The sequence below is a fragment of the Falco peregrinus genome, chromosome 7, assembly GCF_023634155.1.
Source record: "Falco peregrinus isolate bFalPer1 chromosome 7, bFalPer1.pri, whole genome shotgun sequence".
Classification (NCBI taxonomy): domain Eukaryota; kingdom Metazoa; phylum Chordata; class Aves; order Falconiformes; family Falconidae; genus Falco; species Falco peregrinus.
Window position 1 is genome coordinate 68,615,008 of NC_073727.1, and position 22,508 is coordinate 68,637,515.

Below are 22,508 nucleotides of genomic sequence, written 5' to 3' on the forward strand. Positions count from 1 at the left end.
AGGATCATATCAAGGCAGAATACCGAAGGAGCCTCTTACCTGTAGCAGCCTAATTTCCTGAGGGAATAAGAAGGTCTCCAGTGAATGAGGCAGGGTACTTCTGGCACAGAGAAGCTGATCTCAAGCTTAAGGCAACTGAATCTTTTGATTATCCTTTTTGCTTCAGGCCTCCCAGCAACTGTTTTCTGTCTTTGTTTCTTCCACAGAGTTCCTGTGTGATGCCAGGCTCCCTCTCAGCTAAGTATTTTACAGATTATCACTGTGTTCCTATTTTCTGTCTTTCTTAAGAGCTGGAGGCCTGACAAAAGTGCTAAATGCCCCTTTGTCCCATTCCAAGCCAACCAATTTGAAAGATCTGCCTCAAAGGCATGAGAACTTTATACCTTTTCAGAAAAAAAGGCTGTCAGTATGTTCTACCTTGGGAAGAGAACTGTGTTGCTCTTTTAAAGTTTACTACTTTTCTTAGTAAAAAATTCCTTTCCTTTCATTGAAAATTTCCAAACAAGTATCAGGAGCAGCCTATGTCTGTATTAGTAATTCAAACACTCCAGAGAGAGGTCTCTAGCACTGAGCAGCTAAGTATGCCACTAAATTTGTTCACATCCCAAAACAGAATGGCCACAGCCTGACTATCTCCCCGGCTCATGCTGACCAAACTATGCCTAGGTATCATTTGGAAGACTGCTGGTTTGCATAGGCAAAAACCTGCCAGAACCCAGAGTAACAATTAACAGTATAGGCAGTCAAGTGCCCTGGCTGTATTTAGCCTTATGATAGAAACATAGTCTCCAGGTTTCAGCTTGGGTAGGTACAAGTTGCAAGACCACAAACAACTGAGAATAGCATCCAATCATGGAAGCATGATATATCTGTAATAACAGGCAGTGATGCAAGCACTGATCATCCTACCTTAAGTTACTTCTTTGGTGGCCTTTTTCAAACAGCATTTTCATACTCTCTTCATAAAGTTGCCATACGAGTTTTATAACTTTCAATTGAAGCACTCTAGGATCAGGTAATTAATTTTTTCATGATTCATTATTTCATTTTTCATTATTCTATTTCATTCAGGTTTTTAAAAAAACGAAACATATGTATTTATGTAAGTATGCCTTCCTGTGACAATACCATCTGAAATGCTGTGGATGATTTATATTGATTCTGCATTTATAGTTCAATATCAGTAAAATTAGAAGGATTTATTCCATGAAATTATAGTAAAGCTATATTTGTATTAAGTACTTGATTAAATCTCTTTCTGAAACATTTTGCTTTTAGACATGGTAATAACAGGATAGCAGATTTAACATTGTTTAAGCATTGTAATTCCCATGTTGCTGTTCTTAATACACAAACTATACTGACCTACCATAATAAAAATACCATACACGAACAGCACTTTTCTCTGTGAAGGATGCCTAAACATTTTACAAACTATCTGCCATTCCCCACTACAGATATAAAGGTTTTCTGGAATTGCCTCTGGTATTTGATTAATGATGACAGCTCAGTCAGCGTCAGGAAATAATATCATACTACTCAAAACGGGCAACAATTTACACATCCAGGATAAAGTTATCTGTATCAGACTCCAAGGTAGCCTCCTGAACTAGTATTTCAGCATCAGAAAAGGGCATGGATTATTTCACAAATAGAATTATTCAGGACGACACTTTTTATAGCCATTCCTCTTCATTGGCACAATATCCTTTCTCTCATTTTGGGGGTCTCATTCATTGCTAATTCCTGGGCTATATTACCGCTTCTGAGTTGGATAGTACTCACACCTAAAACCTGAATAAATGGCCACTGGAGCTGCACTGTTGTCTGATTCATCTGAATGAGAGCAGGATCAGACTCGCAGAATCACCAGCAGTATCTACAATACTTTGGTTTCTTCTCTATGTGCTGAATGGATGTAAAAAAATTGCTTGCAGGGAGTTGCTAATAACACAGCAGCTTAATAAAGCTTAATGAAAGCAGCTTTAAAGCAGAATACCTATGCTAGATCAAGCCATGTGATGGTGGCCCACAGAAGTTTAAGTAACTAAACCAAGGACAATCAGTGAGATAACAGCTAAATGAAGAAGAAAGTACCACATTGTATATATGATAAATGCAAACAGTGATAGCTTTAAAGAGGCTAGTTATGCATGTGGCTAAATACAAATAATTAATTAAGGAAAAACAGTTTTACATAACTATCTGTTGCAAAAGTAGACTTGGGATACAGCATTTAATTTTAATGAAAAATCTGGGACTATATGATTTTTTTAAAATCACAATCAATTAAAAGTTATTTTCTGAGGACATCAAGCTAATGAGCTATGGTGTTTGTATGTAAACAAGCTCATGCAGATTTCCTTGCTATGTTTTTGCATGAGCTCAGGTCTGCAAATCAAGTGAAAACCTACTAACAATACAGAAAACCCATCTTTGTTTCCAGATGACAGAACATGGCAGGACTTTTGTCTGAGACACCAGATACAACAATTAACAGTGTCATTTCAGAGCTCACTGAATCTGGATGACATCTTGCTAAATTCCTTTTATGCTTAATGCTTACTTGTGAGTGAGGCTGTGTGCAACAGGTTGTATTGTTTCTCTCCTCGGGTCCCTTTAGTGCATTTCGTACTCAGGTATGCAAATGTCCTCCATTATATGTAAGGCTTCAAGCCTGACTCTTCAAGGCCTTGCACCTTTACAGCAATAAATCACTTAATGGCTCAGAGAAAATAACAGATGATACCACACTCTTGGAGACTTTTCTGTGCTATGCCAGACGCTGAAACCTCTCCAAGCCCATATGTGCCATCTAATCTTGACTAGGAACTATGGATTAATTGGAGATTACCATTATGTCCCATACACGTTGGGAGTTTGCCTTCTCATCCAGAACTGCCAAGAAGCTTATCATGTTCAGATGGAGACAGAAGACCAAGTTATTCAGTAAAACAAGAGACATTTTCTAAAATGAAAATCGTCACCTCACCCAGGTAAGTGAATTTGATTGCTCAGGGAACCTCCCCCATGACAATTCTGGCCTGTTTCCTCCTCACACACCACTGTAGCACTATGAAGTGATGATACACCTGATTTACTTCAATAAGTGACCTAAAGAAGTGTACCTTTTGATGCCAAATTTACCTGGTTTAGAAACTGTCGACCAAGGTGATCCAACTGATCTTAACTGAAAGGAAAGTAACTGAAGCAAAAGGAGTTTCACAGGCAGTCCAGCTGAGAATAACTCCATAGGCAATCCTCCCAAGCAATTACAGTGCTAGTACAGAGCACAAGGGAAATTGTTCAGTTTCAACTATACATTGGAAGTAGATGCTTCTTAGCACTTCTTATCCTGCAAGAAGCAATAGGAGCACAGCTGAAGAGCAGACGTTGTTTTGTCCAGACCTACACAGACCTGTCTTCTCAACGGCAAACCTCTATTCTGAACCAGTTGAATCTGTCCACAGACACAGCCCTTTGAGGAATACCAGCAAAACTTCCACAACACAAACGGTCTTTATCTCCTACCTCCTCAGTTTGGAGTTTAACCTCCAAGATCGGTTTCATGATGCACTGCAGTATATTTGGTTCCACGATATATCTAATTAGGCAAGTTGACATTAAGACAGTGTTTTAATCTTCTTGTGCCTTAACATACTTCAACAGTTCAAGCATGAGGTGTTTGGTTTTACTTCTATTTTACTTTCAAATCATCATATTGTAAGCTTTAGTGATACTGCCAAAATATTTTCCTTGCTTCACCATAAATATTACAGTCCAAGTCCTTAGGTCCCAACACACAGCCTTGGGAAGCCAGTTATATCCTGCAAGGTTTGGGAACTGGAATATGCTTTGCAAGTTTTAGAGCAACAATAAAATACCTCATACTGCTATGCAACTAAAGGCTTCAGATGAGGCAGGTACATTAGTTGGTATACGCTAAAATCCCACTGACTTCTGAGAGATTTGCATGTGGTGTGTTTAGTTGAATCATTGTCCTTTGAGATGTGCTAGCCTAAGAGTTAGTATACCACCTCCACCAAATAAGACGGTAGCTCATGTAGACGTGTGTTCAACAGATCTGCTCTTGTTCAACCCAACGATCTCCTTCTATACAGACACAGAAATGCTTGTCTAACATAGCTTTGCAGGGCCCAGGAAAGTCTTCCTGCTATTCCCAGACATCCTAGATTCTTTACCTTCCCCTTGTGAGAGGATCATTTGAATTTTACCTTGCATCTTCTGCTCTTGCTGGCTGTATCAGGAGAGTGCAGAATCTGTCTCATATGCAGACACATTACTCATCAGACAGGGACAATAAAACTGTTCATATCTGAAAGAGGACAGAAAATAAGCAGATATTATCATTCAGAACCAAATGGAGATATATCCTGAAATACTAAGAACACATTAGGATTATTTTTTCTCTCTCTGTGCACTGTTGCCACTGTTGCTTACAGTATCTTACAAATACTTCCTAAGGATGTAAAAGAAATGCATTGTCAGGAAGCAGACATGACTGCAAAGCTATTTTTACAGGCTTTGGAAACTAAATTTTGAAGAATAATAATAATAATAGGATTTTTTTTAGACAAAAGCAAATCCAAGGACAGTCCTGGGAAGGTAGGGTTGACACATCACGTGTTTTGCTCGATTTAGACTGAATGTTTTGAATGTGAATAAATGCTTATAAGAGTTAAGAATGATTATTGCTGCACATTGATAAAGAAGTTCCTTCCTTCTCAACAGTACTAATAGCATCTGCAGTGCTGAGACTCATAAAGCATTACTGTTGGCTTTTAGGATGATTCATAGGCCTATTTTAACAGAGAGGTATCTTAGCATAGCACTGGGAGTCAGCAGTTCCTCCCTTCTGATCTGGGCTCTGATACAAAATTTTTTTTTATAGCCTTGAGCAGTTCACTTAATCTTTCTGCCTTATACTCCACATCTGTGAAATATGAAGTTACCATATTCACCTAACAGTAAAGAAAGGTCATTGTTTCTCTCCTCCAAAAATATTTCCCTTAGGACATACCTCACCTCAAAGTCACATGAGAACATGAGAAAGTTATCCTGTGGATTTTGAACCTTTGAGACTGGGTTAAAAGTTTGCCTGTGTCTGATGCTACAGAATTTCTCTCCACAGAAATACCTACTGGCAAGCTTAGAAACTGAATCCTGGATACACACAACATCTGACCATAGCACAGACCTCAATATAGATAATGTGAATGCTTAGTGAGTTTCTGCTGGAAGGTGGAATGAAGAGTCCACTTAAAAGACAATATAGATGCATCTCTTGCAGTTGGGAAGGTGGCTTCAGTGCTTATGTTCCAAACCTCTACTCTACTGTATGATTTTACACAAAAAAACCCCAAGTAATTCTCACTCTGCCCCGAAAAAAGATATCTTTATATGCTTTATTGTGAAGCTATGAGCACTGTTATGGCCTTAGTCCTGCAGAAAACTCTGCAGCATGCTAATCCAGTCAATGCCCACTTTATTTTACAGGAAACTCACCCACAGCCCAAAAGAATATTCTACAAAAGAAATGAGATTATTTTTTTTCCCCAAAATGGTAGCAATAATAAAAGGATATATTTGTGAATAGTCTAGGAATTTTATTCCACATTCTGTTAACCCTTAAATAGTTCATTCTTCTATTCTTTAAAGGTGCAGTGTTCCTATTTACTGTAGAAATTTTATTATGGTATCACAGAACTAACGATTTATCAGCACTCATGGGATGTTGAGTTATGGGATGCTCCATAGAAAACACCATCGGGAAACTGGCAAGTTCAAATGGAAGTGTACTGGGTCTGGCTGGGATGAAGATATTTATTCTAAAGTTCACCACAATGAGAAAGATATATTCAGAAAAATTATCCTAAACCAACGAGCAGTGAGGATTAGGGAAGTTTCCCTGAGCAGCTGGGAAATCCTATACAGATATGTCCATGTTATCTCCCCAACATGGTAACTCAAGCACATGAGGAAAGAAAAAGGAACTGGTAGCATCAGAAATTCACATCCTTCTGTTCCCCTGCACTGGCTAATGACACCAACAACACCAAAAGTTTTAGACCATTGTGAAAGAAGTGTAGCTGCGATCTCTCCTCCCAAAAGAATGCTACAATTTCACCTCTCTGCAGTCTTTCAGTCTCTTTCTTTTTTTTTTCTTTTCTTTTTTTTTTTTTTTTAAAAATTAAATGACCCATACAGCATAGTGTCTCTACTACTTTGTTGCAGAGCTGGAAATTAAAATTTGGTTCATAAATTCTGCAATGTAATTGATCACAAAACAAAACTGCCCTCAAGCTCTATGCATACACTGATTTGTTTAGGAAGTTGAGGAGCAAAGGACTGGAGCCTTTAACGTTCAGACCCTCTATAATCATCCAGTCAGTAAAAGCTACATTTAGTCTTTGCTTAGATTGAGGAGCCTCTAATAAATATTCTTTCATGGGAGGGCAGATTCTAACTCAGAGTAATTTTAAGCTTTTCTAATAGATTTAGATCAGTTTCTCTAGGTTCTGTATCTTGATAGCAGAAATATATGGTACTTTAAACATGCATTGGTTTTTTTCTAATTTCAGGCAAAATCTACTCTAAAAATAATCTGTGTGATTCTCCTTCATTCAATTCCTTGTGTAATGTTTATTTTTACTGGTTGAGAATCCACTATTTCTAATGTATACTGTTGCCATCTAGTGTCGAAAAAACGGTGTATTTAAAGTTCTATTTTCCATTTTTATGAGGTTAAGCACATATTTGTATGTCTTACTGATCTCTAAATTAGTGTGATGCTCTTCTGTATCTATTCTTTCACCTTACTGACAATTTATGATAAAGGCCACCCAGCTTCTACCATATCTACTGCATAATTTACCTGAAGTCAGCCAGTGGGAATCAGTGCATTGGTTTCAATACTGCTGGGCCACCTAGACATGGTACAGCAGTTGGGAACTATGGCGAGAACTGAAATTGTTCCCCAAAAGCTGCGAGGAATATGGGATGTCCTGTGGGAAAACAATGTATTTACCTTTTAGGCTCCCTCTCCAGTCATTGAGAAGACACAGGCACTCTCACAGAACAATTCCTCTCATCCTGAAATAGAAATATAAAACAGGTCAAATTACTGATGTGCCTTAAAATTGCATATTTCTCCCCACCCCTGAGTATATATCCAGCATCAGGTAGCAAGCTCAGGTGGAGATATCTAAACTAGAGATTGCTAAATTCAGATGAGATTAATTCTACCTTAACTCACTCTTATGAGGTCTGGAAAGAATTTACTAACTGTCCAAATTTGGACTTGAGCCTGTCATTTAAATAGCCCTGTCCTGAATATTCCTCATGAGTGATAATGAGATTTTCAAGTTATGCGCTCACTGGAGGCATCTAGTATCCTCTAAATCTTTTCTAATCATTTCAAGAGAGGTCTACAGAACACTGGAGGAAGAAGGACAATTTGATTATATAATTGATTAAAGTGAAGATACAGCAAAGCTGCCAAGCTGCCAAGACAAGCCCTTTAGACCTGGAACCCCAAAGCACAATACAACCCAATAATTCATCATAATGGCAAGTAACTGGAGAACAGGGATCCAGTTGTGTCATTTCCTGTAATATTTAGAAAGACAGCAGAAAGGATTTTGGTTTGGGGTTTTTTTTAAGCCAACAGTTTTCATAGAATTGAATCTACGTTAAAAGAGAAATTTTGGCTCACCCTAGTCCACTGGAGTCTTGCCACTGGTTTCAGTGAGATCAGGGCTGCATTCTCAGTGTTACTGCTGCCTACTTTATCAAGCAGCTAAAACTTATGAAGTACAGTGATACATGAAGGAGCATGTGAGGTGAAAGCTTAAGCCAAAAGAGAGAATGTCTTGGAAAGAGTAAGATTCAGGAAAAGTGCAACTTATTCCTCTCTTTTTTGTCAAGAGTTCCTGCCTGACTATTAAATGTACACTCCCTGGGCTCATAATTCCTGTGACTCTCCCCACATGTTTTTAAATTCCTGTTAACACAGTTAGCTCTGCTTCCATATGGCACAGCAGTGGCACTTAGTTGCTGTGATTAACTCTAAGCATTGGCTGAGAAGGTAAATGAAAAGGCATGCTTTCTGCTGAAGCAATTTGTCAGTGAAGTACTGCAAGCCATATGTTTCTCTACCTTCTTCCAAATATTTGTGCTGATGTTGCTAGAAGGTGATTTCATCCGCAGAAAAGGAGATGCATGATAGATTGTGCTGTGATAGATTAGTGAACGTATACAGCACTTGCCTAATGCATTTTCAGCCTCTGAAATCTGCTTTACAGCCACTGAACTGCTGCTGTCACTAGAATTCATCAGACTATTCCTACCAACGCCAGGACTACCAGTTTGTGGGGCCCGTTACATTCTTGCAGTGTTGGAAGCCGTAAAGTTTTTGCTACCGTCTGTCTCCTGATGGACTTTATGCTCAAAGCATGTACATACTACATGAAATTGTAAAAAATAAAAAATTCATCATTGGCTGGTACTGCATTAAATAAAATGGATGGTCTCAAGTAAGGGTAAATAATTTCAAATTGGTTTTAATTCAGTAACTTCTCTGACACAAAAATAAAATAAACTCTCCAGACTGGCACAGACTCACTTGAAAAATCCCATCTTATTTCTTTAACCTGCTGCCTTTCTTTCTACTGTGCTTATATCAGCTAGGATACAATAAAAGGTGAGGATAAGGATGCACAGGTCTTAGGTAGGAGGATAAAAACCATACAGGGCACTCTGTCACCTGTCTTATTCCTTCATCTTCACCCACAGTAAAGTTTTGCCAACTTCTGGATTTGTGTTACAAGCAAACGTGCAGGCAGTTCAACTCCCTTAGCACAGAAGAAGGCTGCTAGACTGGAACATTCCAAGTACAAGGCTTTGAAAAAGGTCCCAGGAAAATCATGCCACATTGCTAGCCATGTTGACTAATCTAGGCGTAATCATGGGTGGAAATTGCCTTCAGCATCCTCATGGGAAAAGCACTGGACTCTTTTTGTGTGTGTTTTTGAACACAAAAACAGTGTTGCCAGCGCTAATTCACTTTATATGATCCCATGAAAAGTACTGAGCTGGATGTTCTAGAAGTGCAGCTGCTGCAAGAGCTGTGGGATGTGATTGAGGCTGCATTGAGAAAGAGCTATTTAAAAGTACATAGCCCAAATCTCACACCCATATTGACAAGCATTGGGCTTCATAACCTGGGGGCTCTACTGATCCTGAGTGCAGATTATTTTGGCAAATAGCTTTTCCAGTGTGACAGAGCCATAATGTTCCAGAATAACAGTCTGTATTCAAGAGATTATGCACCTCCTACTTCTTACACAATGCAGCATCTTGGGGCCAGTCTTCACCTTGCCAGATACTGACTGAAGTTATTGAGTCCAGTTGATCTCACAGATGTAATCTCTGCAGCATCACTTTATTCCAGTTGCTGTCATGGGATTAACACTCCCAAAAAAAGGTAGTTTTCCTAACAAGCATGGAAGTGACTACTAAAGGAGTAAGTATCCAAAATGGTAGTTATATCCAGACAAAAATTCATCTCTCACTATAGGAACTCAGTCCAGTTTTAAGGGTTGAAAAACCCTTCTTCCCCTGACCCTCTCACCCCTACTATTCCCAGTAAGTTTTGTACAGATCCCAAATCTGGAGCTGAAAAATCTAGTATCTATGTTATAAATTACTTCCCTCAATTTTTTTTATTTAATTAAATGAATAAAATATAACCATGCTATAAAATAGAGACATAAAAATAGTACATGGCATGCATTTATGGTTTAGAACTGTCAGCAAATTTAATCAGGAAACTATCTCCTTAATACAAATGAATACAGGAAAGCGATTAATTGTTTTTAATTCAGCAACAACAAATTGTAATATCTTTCAGACAGGTAAATCAGAATGATGTGCTAACTCTCATGATCAATAGGTAACTGCTGCATCCTCCCAAAGCTGAAGAATTAATATAAAGGTAGAGGTTAACAGCAACAATTAATTATTAGTACAATCATAAATACGTGCTCTTAAGCATATTGATTTGAATGTGATTAAGATCCCACAGAACAGAACTCTATGCAGTGCAATCCTGCCGCCATTACCTAGGCAAAATTCTTTTCAGTTTCAGTAGTTTTCACAACTGGTGACATCACAGAACTGTGTGGGCCATCTTTAAACAAGATAGTTGTATCTTTAAACAAACTGGCTACATATTTAGTGTACTTTATAGAGTGCTGCTAATTGTACTTCATCCCAAAGACCTACTGCTAGTGATTAAGAGTGACTGCTAACCTCCCCCATTATATGAATTCTCAGTTTTGGGAAGGTGAAACAACTACATGTAGACCATTAGAGACAGAACATCTTTCTGATATACATACTGCCCTCATATGCAGCCTGAATTCTGGTTGTTTTCTATGAAGGATCTTTATGAGTTCTGCTTCAGGTTGCCTTTTTGCAAGAGCAGCTGGAACATCCAGTGCCTGCATATTGCCAGATTCACACAGCTGGTGATGCACTCTGGGGGATGTTTTAAGCATTTTACACAGCCAAAGTTCCCTTTTGGGGGATACTAGGGGCATACACCAGAGACATCCGAGATGCCTGTTACATTACGTCAGATGTAAAAGAATGCCATTTTGCCCTAAAAATCATATTCTGGATGTTTAATATGATAGTGTAGATGCAGTCATTTGGTACCATTTTTTTTCCCTCAAAGGGCCCACAGCATGATCTACATGCTAAACACTGTATCTTCAAAAGAACAGAGAATGACCACAGTCAGGGAAGACAATACTGGTCCAGGGCAGATTTTTTCATAGGTCAGAACTGGGAAGAACAAAAACCTCCACAGAACCCAGAAACACTCTGAAAGGACATAGGCCAGCAGCCCATAGACATCTGCTCTGTGTGTGCAAGTCCTTTGTTTTTTGACTGAGGAGCAGTGTGGAACACACACTGTCTGAAACCTAGAAAGTCAGGTAGGAAAAAAGAAATGGAAAGAAAGGGAAGAAAAAAATGAGAATCGAGGAAATGTGGTTCATGTTCCATTCTCAGAGTTTTAAAGACATTTGTTTGGATACAGACAGGCAATCATTGGTGCAGTAAGGGTTACGTTCATATAACTAGGGTGCTTGCCAGAGAAAAAAAATTAATTCTTGCCTCTAGATATTGGGAAAAGTGTACACCTATCTATGCAATGTCAGCCTAAATAGCATTCCCAATGCTATCAGCAAGATTATTCACACTGTTTATTGGTATTTGCTAGCATAAATTTCCAACTTGAAAGGCACATTGCTCACTTCCTGCTGTTTCTCTAGTATAATATGGGTGTTAATAAGTCTGTTTTCTCTTAATAGGTTTTTAAAATGATTTAATTCTTTGCATATTGCTTGTGTTCAAATAATGAATGAATGAAATCTACATGTCTTCCAGCCCTATGTGCTTCTGAAAATGACTGTGTTTGGTCTAATTATAATCTTTCTTTTTCTATCAAAATATGCCAGGAAAGTTTGCTATGCACAAGGCCTTTAACTGTTCCCTAAACATTCCTATCCATTTCCATAGATTTTATATTTCAAATGTCTATAAAATCATAATCAAAGATTCTAATAAACATGTGAAGAATGGTACACTTAGAATTAATAGTTCTAAACCTTACTGAGAGCTAGATAAATGGACCGCCAAGGAGCCCTGTTCCCTGTAGTAGAATAGTCCCAAGAGCTATGCAGAAATCTGTGACTGAATGAAATGCTGCTTTTGTTTCTTCCTTCTTACAAGGCAAAAAAAAAAAAAGAAAACAATAAAACCACCAAGAAAACAAACCTGAATTTTGCACAGATCTAGACTGGCACTGAATTTAACTATGAAATTTAGAATTATAGTTGCATATATGCAATTGCTTTTCTTCTGTATAAACAAGCTTGATTCATTTCCTGTGAAATAAAGGTCAAAATCTTCCTTGACTCCCTTGGGGCTTGGGTGGCACTTAAGGAAGGCTGTCATACCAAGCCTTCATATTAAGGTGTTCATATTAATACAGCAAGCAAAGAAAAATAACCAAATGAAGGAAGTTCAACCCATAACGATTTCCTGGACAAACTCACAATAACAATAAAAACCTAGTATTTTAGATTTTTTGGTAGGAAATGTGAGTTTAGGGATTGTAATTACATGGTGAGCAATACTATGAATAAGGATCATAAAAGTATACTGTGCTCCTATCTCACAAAAAACCATGACTTTTTAAGACTTCCTCTGTTTAGTGCTTCCAAAGGGAACTCTTTACAACCACAAATCTCATAGGATTACTAATCATGAGGACTAGTAATGATGAGGTACAGAATTACTGATCATGTACTAATCTCTGATGGACTATTGAGTAGTTAAATTAGCTGTAAATATACAATATAGAGTGCATATATGATAGAGCAATCTCTATAATAGTCAGCCTTCAGGGTTTGTTTTCATGATTAGAATCACTTATCTTTGCATCTTTCCAAGAAAGGACAAAATTAGTCTGAACCCCATCACTCTAATACCTTACCAACTAAAGGCTTTGTCAGCTTGCTTGCTGTTTCGTCTCTGGGTCATCTTGATAATCCTTTGGTACTACCCTCCTTCAGCAGCACTGCAAATTATTAAAAACAAGCAGCATTGTGTTATTTATCACTACAATTTATTTCTCAAAAAAAGGCTAACAGACAGACTTATAAGTGCACAAAGACTAGATAAAACCACTAACTTCCAGCTGCTATGAGGAGGTGGTGCACTTTAAACATGACAGTTACTCCCTCTGGCCAAAGCCACGAACAGCCTGAGCTCAAGAATGAACAACAGTTTTGAAGAGAAAGTCATCATAACTCAGAACCTCCTGAGAAAGGACAGAGTGAAAATGCAAGGTTTCAAAGACATTACAGGACACCTGAAAGGGATGAAAGCATGAACTGTATCTATCCATCTGTCACTATTAATGGCAGCCATAACACATCTCAAAGTAGCCATTAAAACCCAATCTAATACACAAATGTCTATGATGACTCAATGCCCCAAAGCTGCTAAAACATCACTTCCTGTTAAAAATTCACATTTTGTTCTTATTTTAAATCTTAGAATATGGTAATATACATAACTCATGGTACTAACTACATTAGTAAAAAAAAAAAAGCATCAGGGCAAAGCCTGCATCCCATAGCAGCAGACATACATACCAGCAAAATTTACAATGCTCCAGTGTTGATTATGTGAATATCCCAAACCCCTAATTATGCTACCCACCTCTACAGAAATTATTGTTTTGATTTCAGCACCTCCCCTTCTTCCTTGTGCCTCTACCTCATTTGTATTGACAAATTTCAAGAACATAAGACATGGAAATGGGAAACTTCCAAAATGTCAAGAAATTAAGCCATTCAATTCAACATGCCAGATAAAAATTTCCTGTAAGACTGGAAGATTTTCCAGTTCTGAAAAATCACACAGGTACAGTATCAAAGTAGTTGAAGTAAGAAATTGGTCAGCTTGTTTTAGAAATTACTCTAGAGTCTGCTATGTTAATGGAAAGATACACTGACTTTAATGGTCTTCAATCAGGTTTTGTATTGTGTAAGACTTTTTCTCTTTCTTTATTATGCATCTGCAGTTCAGTTCGGAAAGCAAACCCGAAATAGGACCCTTCGGAAGCCAGAACCACATTCCTTTGACACCACTGAGCTAAAGTGCAGTAACTGAGTGTATGTGTAAACCAAGAACAAAATTATTTTTACCTTGAATTGCTCTATAATTAGGATTCTGCATCTCATGCAGATGAAACAGATTAAAAAGTGTTTGTTGTCTTCCATTAAAATTCTTGATATATCAGAAAGTCTGGTTCTGTTCTTACACTACCATAAACAAGACAACATAAATTGACTAACACAGCTATTATTTAAGGGTGCTTCACCTGTATAAGCAAAAGCTAAATTCAGTATTTTTTTTCTTCAAAATGCTTTCTTTTTTATTTCCTGAATGGGCAGGTTTATCCAACTAATGTTAGTTATATCAGATACAGCTTCTGCTGTTGAGGTACAGTTACTGATAGCACTAGTAACTGAGTTTGGTTTTATGGAATTCCAGTAAACAGCGGTTATATCACAGGCATAGCTAGACAGGACAGACACTATGAACAGACATTTTAATTATGAGTATATACAAAAGAAGGTCCGTAGGGAATTTTATTCTGTTTTTCAGACCATTTCTCCAAGGTAATTTTTAATTCTTAGCATACCTTTCCATATTCTTAGAGATCCTGCCAGTTTCCTACCATCTACTAATTTATCATGTATACACCCTATTCCACATTCCAGCTCACTAAAGAGATCATTAGTTCCAGATTTTTCTACCAGAAGTTAAATTTACAAATTATAATTTATTTTGTCTATGTTTTCTTTTTCAATAGACACTGTATTTGCTCCTTTGCAGTTCTGCTGCATTTCTCCAATCCTCCATGTGTTTTCTGCATAACTGCTAATATCTTTGCTTGCTGTCTAAATAACCCAGTTTATCAGATCCAGCCAAACTGAAAAATATCTAATTTACCTTTCTCTGGAAATCTCTATTTTTCTCTATCTCTGTCCTCCTCTAATAACCTACTCTTTGCAGCTAGCAGTTGTGTTAGCCATTTCCTTTAGCTGAGCATTTTAGTTAACACCAATGCACATCACTTTGCAGAACAGTAGACTAGCACTTTTCTTAGCCTTCCCAGTACCTCTAGTAGTTTTCATTCAGTTCCCTGCAGTCAGATTCAACTACATCATATAGCCCCCTTTACACACCAATTAAGCTTCAATTAATCAGGTTTCTTTGTTCCAATTCTTCCTATGGGAAAAACTGAGAGAAAAAAAGAGAAGAAAAGGAGAGAGAATTTCTCTCCTGTCACAGTTTCGACCCATTTTCTCCTTGAGCTGTATGCCCTTAGCTTTTGCTGCAGCAATTACTTTCTCTAATGAACATATTTGAAACCATGGTTCCAAAACAATTTATTGGTTGTACGGATGCATACAAATATGGTGAAAGCAGCTGGTAACTTACTAATACGTAAAGTCTACTTCTAAATATATATTTTTTTCTGATTTAAAGGTTTCAAGTAGAAGGTTAGAAAATCTCTTGCCATCCTTTGGTAGCATAAAAAAAAATAAACCTCACTTTTATAAGTAATTCCTTACCAATTTCTATAGCTTGAACTGACATAAAATTCCACCCCATAAAGCAAATTCCTAAACTAGTTCATTTCCTTAGTTATCTCTCTCTTATATAGGCAAAGCTCATATTTTTTGAAAAATGAAAATTTCTTTTCCAGAACTTAGTTTTGACCTCACATTCCCCCCACAGTGAATGAGCTAGCTGCAGTATCCAACCTGTCACTGATCAAACAGCGGAATTTCTGCTGGTGTCCCAGTGCTTTCAATTAAAGATTTGTCTCAAGGTATGGTACATGCTGTTTTTCAGATTGTTTCTCTGGAGTTTAACTAAAATCATGTTTTTCACTGCAACATTGAAACTTCTCCTATTTCTCCCTTGATGTTATTTCCCAGCAAACTGTTACCATGTTTTTCCCCTAGAATAATAAATAGTTTTCAAAATTCTTTGCCCTACACTATATAGTGCTTCTTCCAAAATAAAAGTTTTTACATTCAACAGTGAATTATTATATAATACAACATCTTTCATATTAAATTTCTACATCCAACATTGATTTGTGTTACATCTTTGTAACAAATAACAAATACATCTTTGAATGTAATTGTTAATAACCTATAGTATATCTGTGCATTCATTTTTTCCCAAAGCTCATGTAAGATGTTTCTTTCCATAAAGGTTTTCTATTCCCCATGGCCTTTGGAGAGAAATTTGTCTGACTACATTACATCCCTGTAGACTGGGGAGCTGAGAGGGATGTCGTGGCTGGTGAGGCCCCTGCCTCTCTGCGCTAGGCAAGCACATGAGGACAGCCTCACAGATGGTGGCCAGGTTCAACCAAGAGTCCAGATCATCAGGCAAGTGGTGAGGCAGGTCCAAGGTTAAGCTGGGATGTCAGCCTGCAGGTCTATGTCAGGGCGCAGCTCAGCAGGTTACATAGTCAGGCTAGGCTAGTTCCACACAGCGCTGTTGGGAGCCTCTTCCCAGGAGGAAGGGGGCTGCACCACCTCTGAGTTGGTCCTGAGCCCCCAGCAGCCAAGCCTCCAGGAAGGCAGGTGCTCTCTTATGCAGCTATAGGTATCCTAACACACTTAAATATTTATATATTTTCATAATTAGGGGAGAGTAATAAATGTAACAAAGGAAAAGCAACAGCATTACGTCTTGTTTTGGCGACTTCTGAAGAACTGTGTCATACAGTGGAAACCACACATTAATTAATATTTAGGACAATGATGCTTCTGTCCAAGCTTTGCTTTTTTTTTTTTTAACCAGATTGCAAGCTTTCCTGAAAAAAACAAACTATAAGCAACTGCCTCATTGGAAAAATGACAACTGCTTGGATTATGTGTTCTTTTCCAGTTTTGTTTTACCTACAAAATACCATTATTTCTGCTTCATTATTGTCATGAGCTCCGTTCGATTGTCTAATGATTTCATTGCTACTGCACCACTTTCCTGTTTCTTTTTCTTAGCATTAAATGTTGCTAAGTAACTGAATCAAGCTGTGGTATATATTCTAATCTTTGAAATATGTACAGAGATTACTCAGCAAAATAAAAATTACTCTCCCAAGGAAAAGAAGGCCATTTGCATCTACCACAACCCTCATTTTCAGATGATTTCTAAGAAAAAGTGAAACGGAATCCTATAAACATGATGCATATCTCCAGATCAGGTAGTTCACGAAATATGAATGTTGATGAAAAACTGATTCAACTTCTCCGTGAGGTTATCCTAAGCCACCCTAAATAACACCACTTATTTTGCTTTTAATTATGTCTCAGCTCTTAAAGCAGTAACTTGAAAGCAGAATAGGTTGGCTGTCCATCAGTGCAAGCTCATTTAGAGAATTCATCTTTGCTGTGTCTTACTAAATAGAAATTGTAATTTAAGTAATTTAATAGAAAAAAATGGGAAAGAGAGAATTTGCCTGTTTATTTAGGTCTCCTAATTTCATATTAATGTGGCAATGGTCTCAGGGTCTCATCTGTACTACTCACAGGGACCTGCTATCAGCAATGAGCGTAACCATCCCAATTCCAAAACAGGAGACTGTCTAGGTTTAATGAAATCTTCACTTTATAACCCTCTGAAATAATCAAAAGCAGTAACAGTCACACTGCAGACCAGTTTGTTCAGTTTCCACTGCAAAAGTTTAAACTTCATTAGTATTAAATAAAACCAATAGAGAAGATCCACATGAGGGCTGCAACACCAGAATAGAAAAATTCACATGGAATTTTCTGAAGAATGTCTGAAACAGAGTACTGCCAATCTTTATTAAATTACTCAATAATTTTTTGAGCTGCTCAGTGTTGATTAGAATAGTTTTCACGTTCATTATGTTATTTTAAGGTTCCAGATCCCCCCAAAATGAACAACACATTTCCGATTGTACATTTTTAACACAGACATGCACTATGCATAAAAATATTTAAAAATAAAATTTCTCTGTCTTAGAACCTAAATTCCCCAGTGATTATTTTGCAGGTAGGAGACTGGACTCTCAAGATAGTAACTATCTCTAGATTTGCTCATTTGAAAAATTATTAGCTTTTGTTACAAAGAAAAATAAGGCAGGTGGACAGATACCATAAATACTAAATAGCAAAAAGACTTCTGTTAAGGAATAAAGAGAGCTAAAATTACACTTGCAATAGACAGGATGGCTCAACATTAACTATGGGCAACGACCACTACATCTTCTTGGTGAATTAGCAGAAGATTTTTAGACATTTGGAATGAAAACACATATACACAGTGTTATAACAAGCGGCTCTGTAAAAAAAAGATATAAAAAAATCCACACTGTTGCAGCTCCCTCTAATTTATAATTAATATAAATATGCTGAATAATATATAATAGTAATATATTAATAACACATATAATATATAATATATTTATATATTAATTAATATAAATATGCTGAAGCCAGCAGGTAAAATACTATGAATAGCTGGCTATGAGTAGCTGCAACTATTCAGGAAAGAGAGCTGTCATGGAAAACTCAGTTACTTTATGTACCTCAGCTATTAATGGCTGTATTAAATTTGCAGCACAAGTCAAAAAGTGTGACTGCCCAAGCTGGGAAGTCACACTTGTCCTTGCCCTTCTAGAACCAGTAACATAAAAGAGTAAAAAGTTACAAGAAACACATGACTTCCTCTGCTTTCTCCTTCCATATTGTATCCTTCCTAAAGGGTGAGGTACTCACCTGGAGCATCATCCACTTTGGGCTTAATAATTAAGGGAGTGTGGTGGGTTGACCTTGGCTGGCTGCTGGGTACCCACCCAGCTGCTCTCTCACTGCCCCTCCTCACAGGACAGGGCGAGAAATTAAAATGAAAAAGCTCTTGGGTCCAGATAAGGACAGGGAGATTACTCGTCAGTTACCATCACAGGTAAAACAGGCTCAACTGGGGAAGATTAATTTAATTTACTGTAAATTAAAAATAGAGTATTATTAAAAAAGGATATCAAGAAACAAAACCAAACTAAAACCACTTTCCCCCCAACCCCCTCTTCTTCCCAGACTCTAGTCCACTCTTCTGCTCTCTACTCTTCTGCCACATCTTCCTCACCATAAGCGCCACAGGGGGATGAGCAACAGGGGTTGGGTCAGTTCATAAGGTTTTGTCTCTGCCACTCCTTCTTCCTCATGCTGTTCTCTGCTCCAGGGTGGAGTCCCTCTCATAGAATACAGTCCTTCACAAACTGCTCCAGTGTGAGTCTTTCCCCCACTTCTTCATGAAGCGAGCTCCAGCTTACTCTCAGTGTTTCAGTGTTGCCTAATCCTCAAGTAAACACAAGGCAGCAACTTTCCAATGGCTGTATTTGTGTCTGGATTAAAGCATCTTGAAAAAAAGAGTATAGTCTTTTTTGCTCTTGTAATGAAAAGAGATAAATCCTACCTCTAATACAGCAGTTTAATTATTAAAAGTGACATACTGAGAACATACTCAATGTATCCCAGGTCAAAAAGAACTACTTATGTTCACTCTTTCAAGCGCAAGGACAGAAAAGAAGCCCTTCCAAAACATCTGAACCTATAGTTAATTCTGTGCTCTTACAGCACTGAAGCTGTTTTATAAGATCATAACCTCCAGCTTCATGTGGGAAAGAGCCGTAAATGGATTAGGGGATGCTTCCAGGTAGTGACAAGTAGCAGCAATTGAAGTACTGCCAATCCCAAGCATTCTAATAATTAAAGCTCAATACCCTGTTCTACAGCACAAAATACTTAACATCAATTACAACGTTTTAAAGTACAAATTTATTTTTAGCTCCTTGACTTTCTCTTTTTATATCTTTCTCCACATTCATACAGGAGAAAATTACTTTCAAGCAAAAGCGGAGATGTTCATACAATCATACATTCATGCCTGAAAGTTTTAAGAAACAAGGAGCTCCATAAGCTTGGTTTACCTAAGGAATTGTTTCCCATTTCCCCAAAAATTTTCTTGTATAAAAAATAAGCCTGGCATGGCTCCATAAGCTTCACATAACACCTCTAAGCCACAAAAGAAAACGTGCCTGTTTAGGAGGACGTACAGAAGGACTGCCAAGGTATTTACTGGCCTATGCTCAGCAGCTGCTCCCAGGCACCCGAATTCCTCCTGCTCTCCCCAGGGCAGCCCTGAATCGGTGCCTTCCCCCAGCCGCCTGTCTCCGTACCTATGGGAACCTGGTGATATCCCAAACAACCCCCTCGGCTTCAAGCCCCGCTGAAACCAGCCAACGCGGTGAAAAACCGAAGGGAATGACGGGCAGGTAGCACAGCCCACTCTCCCCTAAGGGCCCTACCGAGGCTAAAGCGCCCCCGGGCCGGCCCTGGCACACCGCGCCCGGCTGCGGTGACATACGCCCGGCACGTCCCCTCAGCGCCGGGGACGCCGCTCCCGCCCGCCTCAGCCCCACTCGCGCCGCGCGCCCCGCCCACCGCCGACCAAAACATTGACACGTGCGCCTCGACCCCCTCCACCGTCACGTGACGCGCCCAGCCCGCTCCTGCCGGTGACGCCACCGCCCCCTTTGGCCAATGGGGAAGGGCGCTGCCGGGTAGCAACAAGCGCGGCGGCCGGCGGCCAATCGGCGAGCCCCGGGGCGTGGCGAGCGCAGCCACACGTTACTTCCGTCAATAGCCCCGCGGCCTGGGCCGAGCGCGCGGGCGGGCGTGGGGCCGGTTGTGCGCGGCGGGGAGCGGCGCTGCCCTGAGGTGAGGGGACCGGGTGCGCGGGTGGGGCGGGGAGGGGCGCTGGGGCCGTGCGTGTGAGGCCGGCGGGCGCGGGGGTTCGGGGCCGAGGGGGGGCAGGTGTGGCTGGAGGGGCTTGGGGCTGGGTCTCAGGGGCGTGTGGAACTGAATAGTCTGGGGCAAGGTGTCAGGGTCGGGATGGGCAGATGGGTCCGGGAAGAGGGCTGGGGCTGGGGCTAGGAATGAGGGGCTGCATGGAGGGCGTTGGGGAGGAGGTGTCAGGAGCCTGCCTGGAGGAGTGGGGTGTTGGGATATCAACCGGCTGCAGGAGGATAGGAACCAGCGTGGTTTCACTAAGGGCAAATTGTGCCTAACAAATTTGGTGGCCTGCTGTGATGGGGTGTTGGTGGATAAGTGAAGAACAACTGACATCATCTACCTGGACTTATGCAAAGCATTTGACGCTGTACTGCACAACATTCTTGTCTCTAAACCAGAGAGACATGGATTTGATGGATGGACCACTTGGTGGATAAGGAATTGGCTGAATGGTCCCACTTAAAGAGTTGCAGTTAACAGCTCGATGTACAAAGTGGAGACTGGTGATGACTGGTGTGCCTCAGGGGTTGTAATAGGGACCAGTGCTGCTGAACATCTTTGTTGCCACCGTGGACACTGAGTTCAAGTGTAACCTCAGCAAGATTGCGTGGTGCAGTTGATACGCTGGAGGGGAGGGATGGCATCCAGAGGGACCTTGACAAGTTTGAGAGGTGGGCCGCTGTGAACTTTGTGAAGTTCAACAAGGCCAAATGCAAGGACTTGCATGTGGGTCAGGGCAATCCCAAGCACAAATACAGGCTGGGCAGAGAATGCATGGAGAGCAGCCCTGAGGAGAAAAAACTTGAGGGTGTTGGTTGACAAGAAGCTCAACGTGACCTTGCAGTGTGCAGTTGCAGTCCAGAAAGCCAGCTGTATCCCAGGCTGCATCAAAAGCAGCATGGCCAGTAGGACAGGGGAAGGGATTTCCCCCCTCTGCTCTGCTTTCATGAGACCCCACCTGCAGTACTGTGTTCAGCTCTGGGGTCCCCAACATAGAAAGGACATGAACCTGTTGGAGCGAGTACAGAGGAGGGCCACGAAGATGTTTAGAGGGCTGGAGCACCTTTCCTGTGAAGACAGCCTGAGAGAGCTGGAGTTGTTCAGCTCGGAGAAGAGAAGGCTCCAGGGATACCTTCCAGTACCTAAAGGGTGCCTACAAGAAAGCTGGAGAGGGACTTTTTACAAAGACCTGTAGTGACAGGACAAGGGGGAAAGGCTTTAAACTGAAAGAGGGTAGATTTAGATTAGATATTGGGAAGAAATTCTTTACTGTGAGGGTGGTGAGGCACTTAAACAAGTTGTCCAGAGAAGCTGTAGCTGCCCCATCCCTGGAAGTGTTGAAGGCCAGGCTGGATGGGGCTTTGAGTAACCTGGTCTAGTGGAAGGTGTCCCTGCCCATGACAGGCTTGGAACCAGATGATCTTGGCAAGTCCCTTCCAACCAAAACCTATTCTTTGATAATAAGAGGCCTTAATTTCAGTCAAAATGAGAGGAGTTCTAAACAACTTGGGGGGGGGGGAAGTATGTTATTGTTCATAATACTTCTAGGATGCAGTAAAAAGCTTGGAAAACCAGATAAGCATGAACAAAGTTTGTGGTGGCTGGAGGAAAGGATGTGGTATATTTTTGGGAAGGATTCCTGTTGGATGCAGAGGAAGGCTGAGGTATAAGTAGGAAGGAGAATTTAGGCAATGCTGAGGGTTAGACAAAGCACTTCATTTTGTGTCGTGTGCGGTTTTATAGTAAAAATAAAATACTGTCTCACTCAATTTGTACTTCAGGCTTTTTACATGTCTGTGCCTTCTGTTCTAACTAATATATTGGGCACATGCTGGTCAAGAATGCAAATGAATTAAAAAAAATCATCGTGATGTTTGATACAGCTTAATGGTTTCTTCAAGTTGAAAAAATATTAGAAAATGCATGCTTGTTAGGAGGAAAACTGTTTTTGTTATATGTTAACATGTTTCAAATATGAGAATGCTATTTTCCCTGTAT

General features: G+C 39.7%; 1 protein-coding gene across 4 annotated transcripts in view; it reads left to right on the forward strand.

The window, feature by feature from the left end:
• Positions 1-20,299: 20,299 nt before the first annotated feature.
• The window catches only part of FBXO25 (F-box protein 25), a 29,782-nt gene continuing 27,573 nt past the window's right edge, over positions 20,300-22,508 (forward strand). For all 4 annotated transcript variants that reach the window (XM_055810851.1, XM_055810852.1, XM_055810853.1 and 1 more), the window contains exon 1: positions 20,300-20,435. The gene's annotated coding sequence lies outside the window, so the exon portion shown is untranslated. The remainder of the gene's footprint in view (positions 20,436-22,508) is intronic.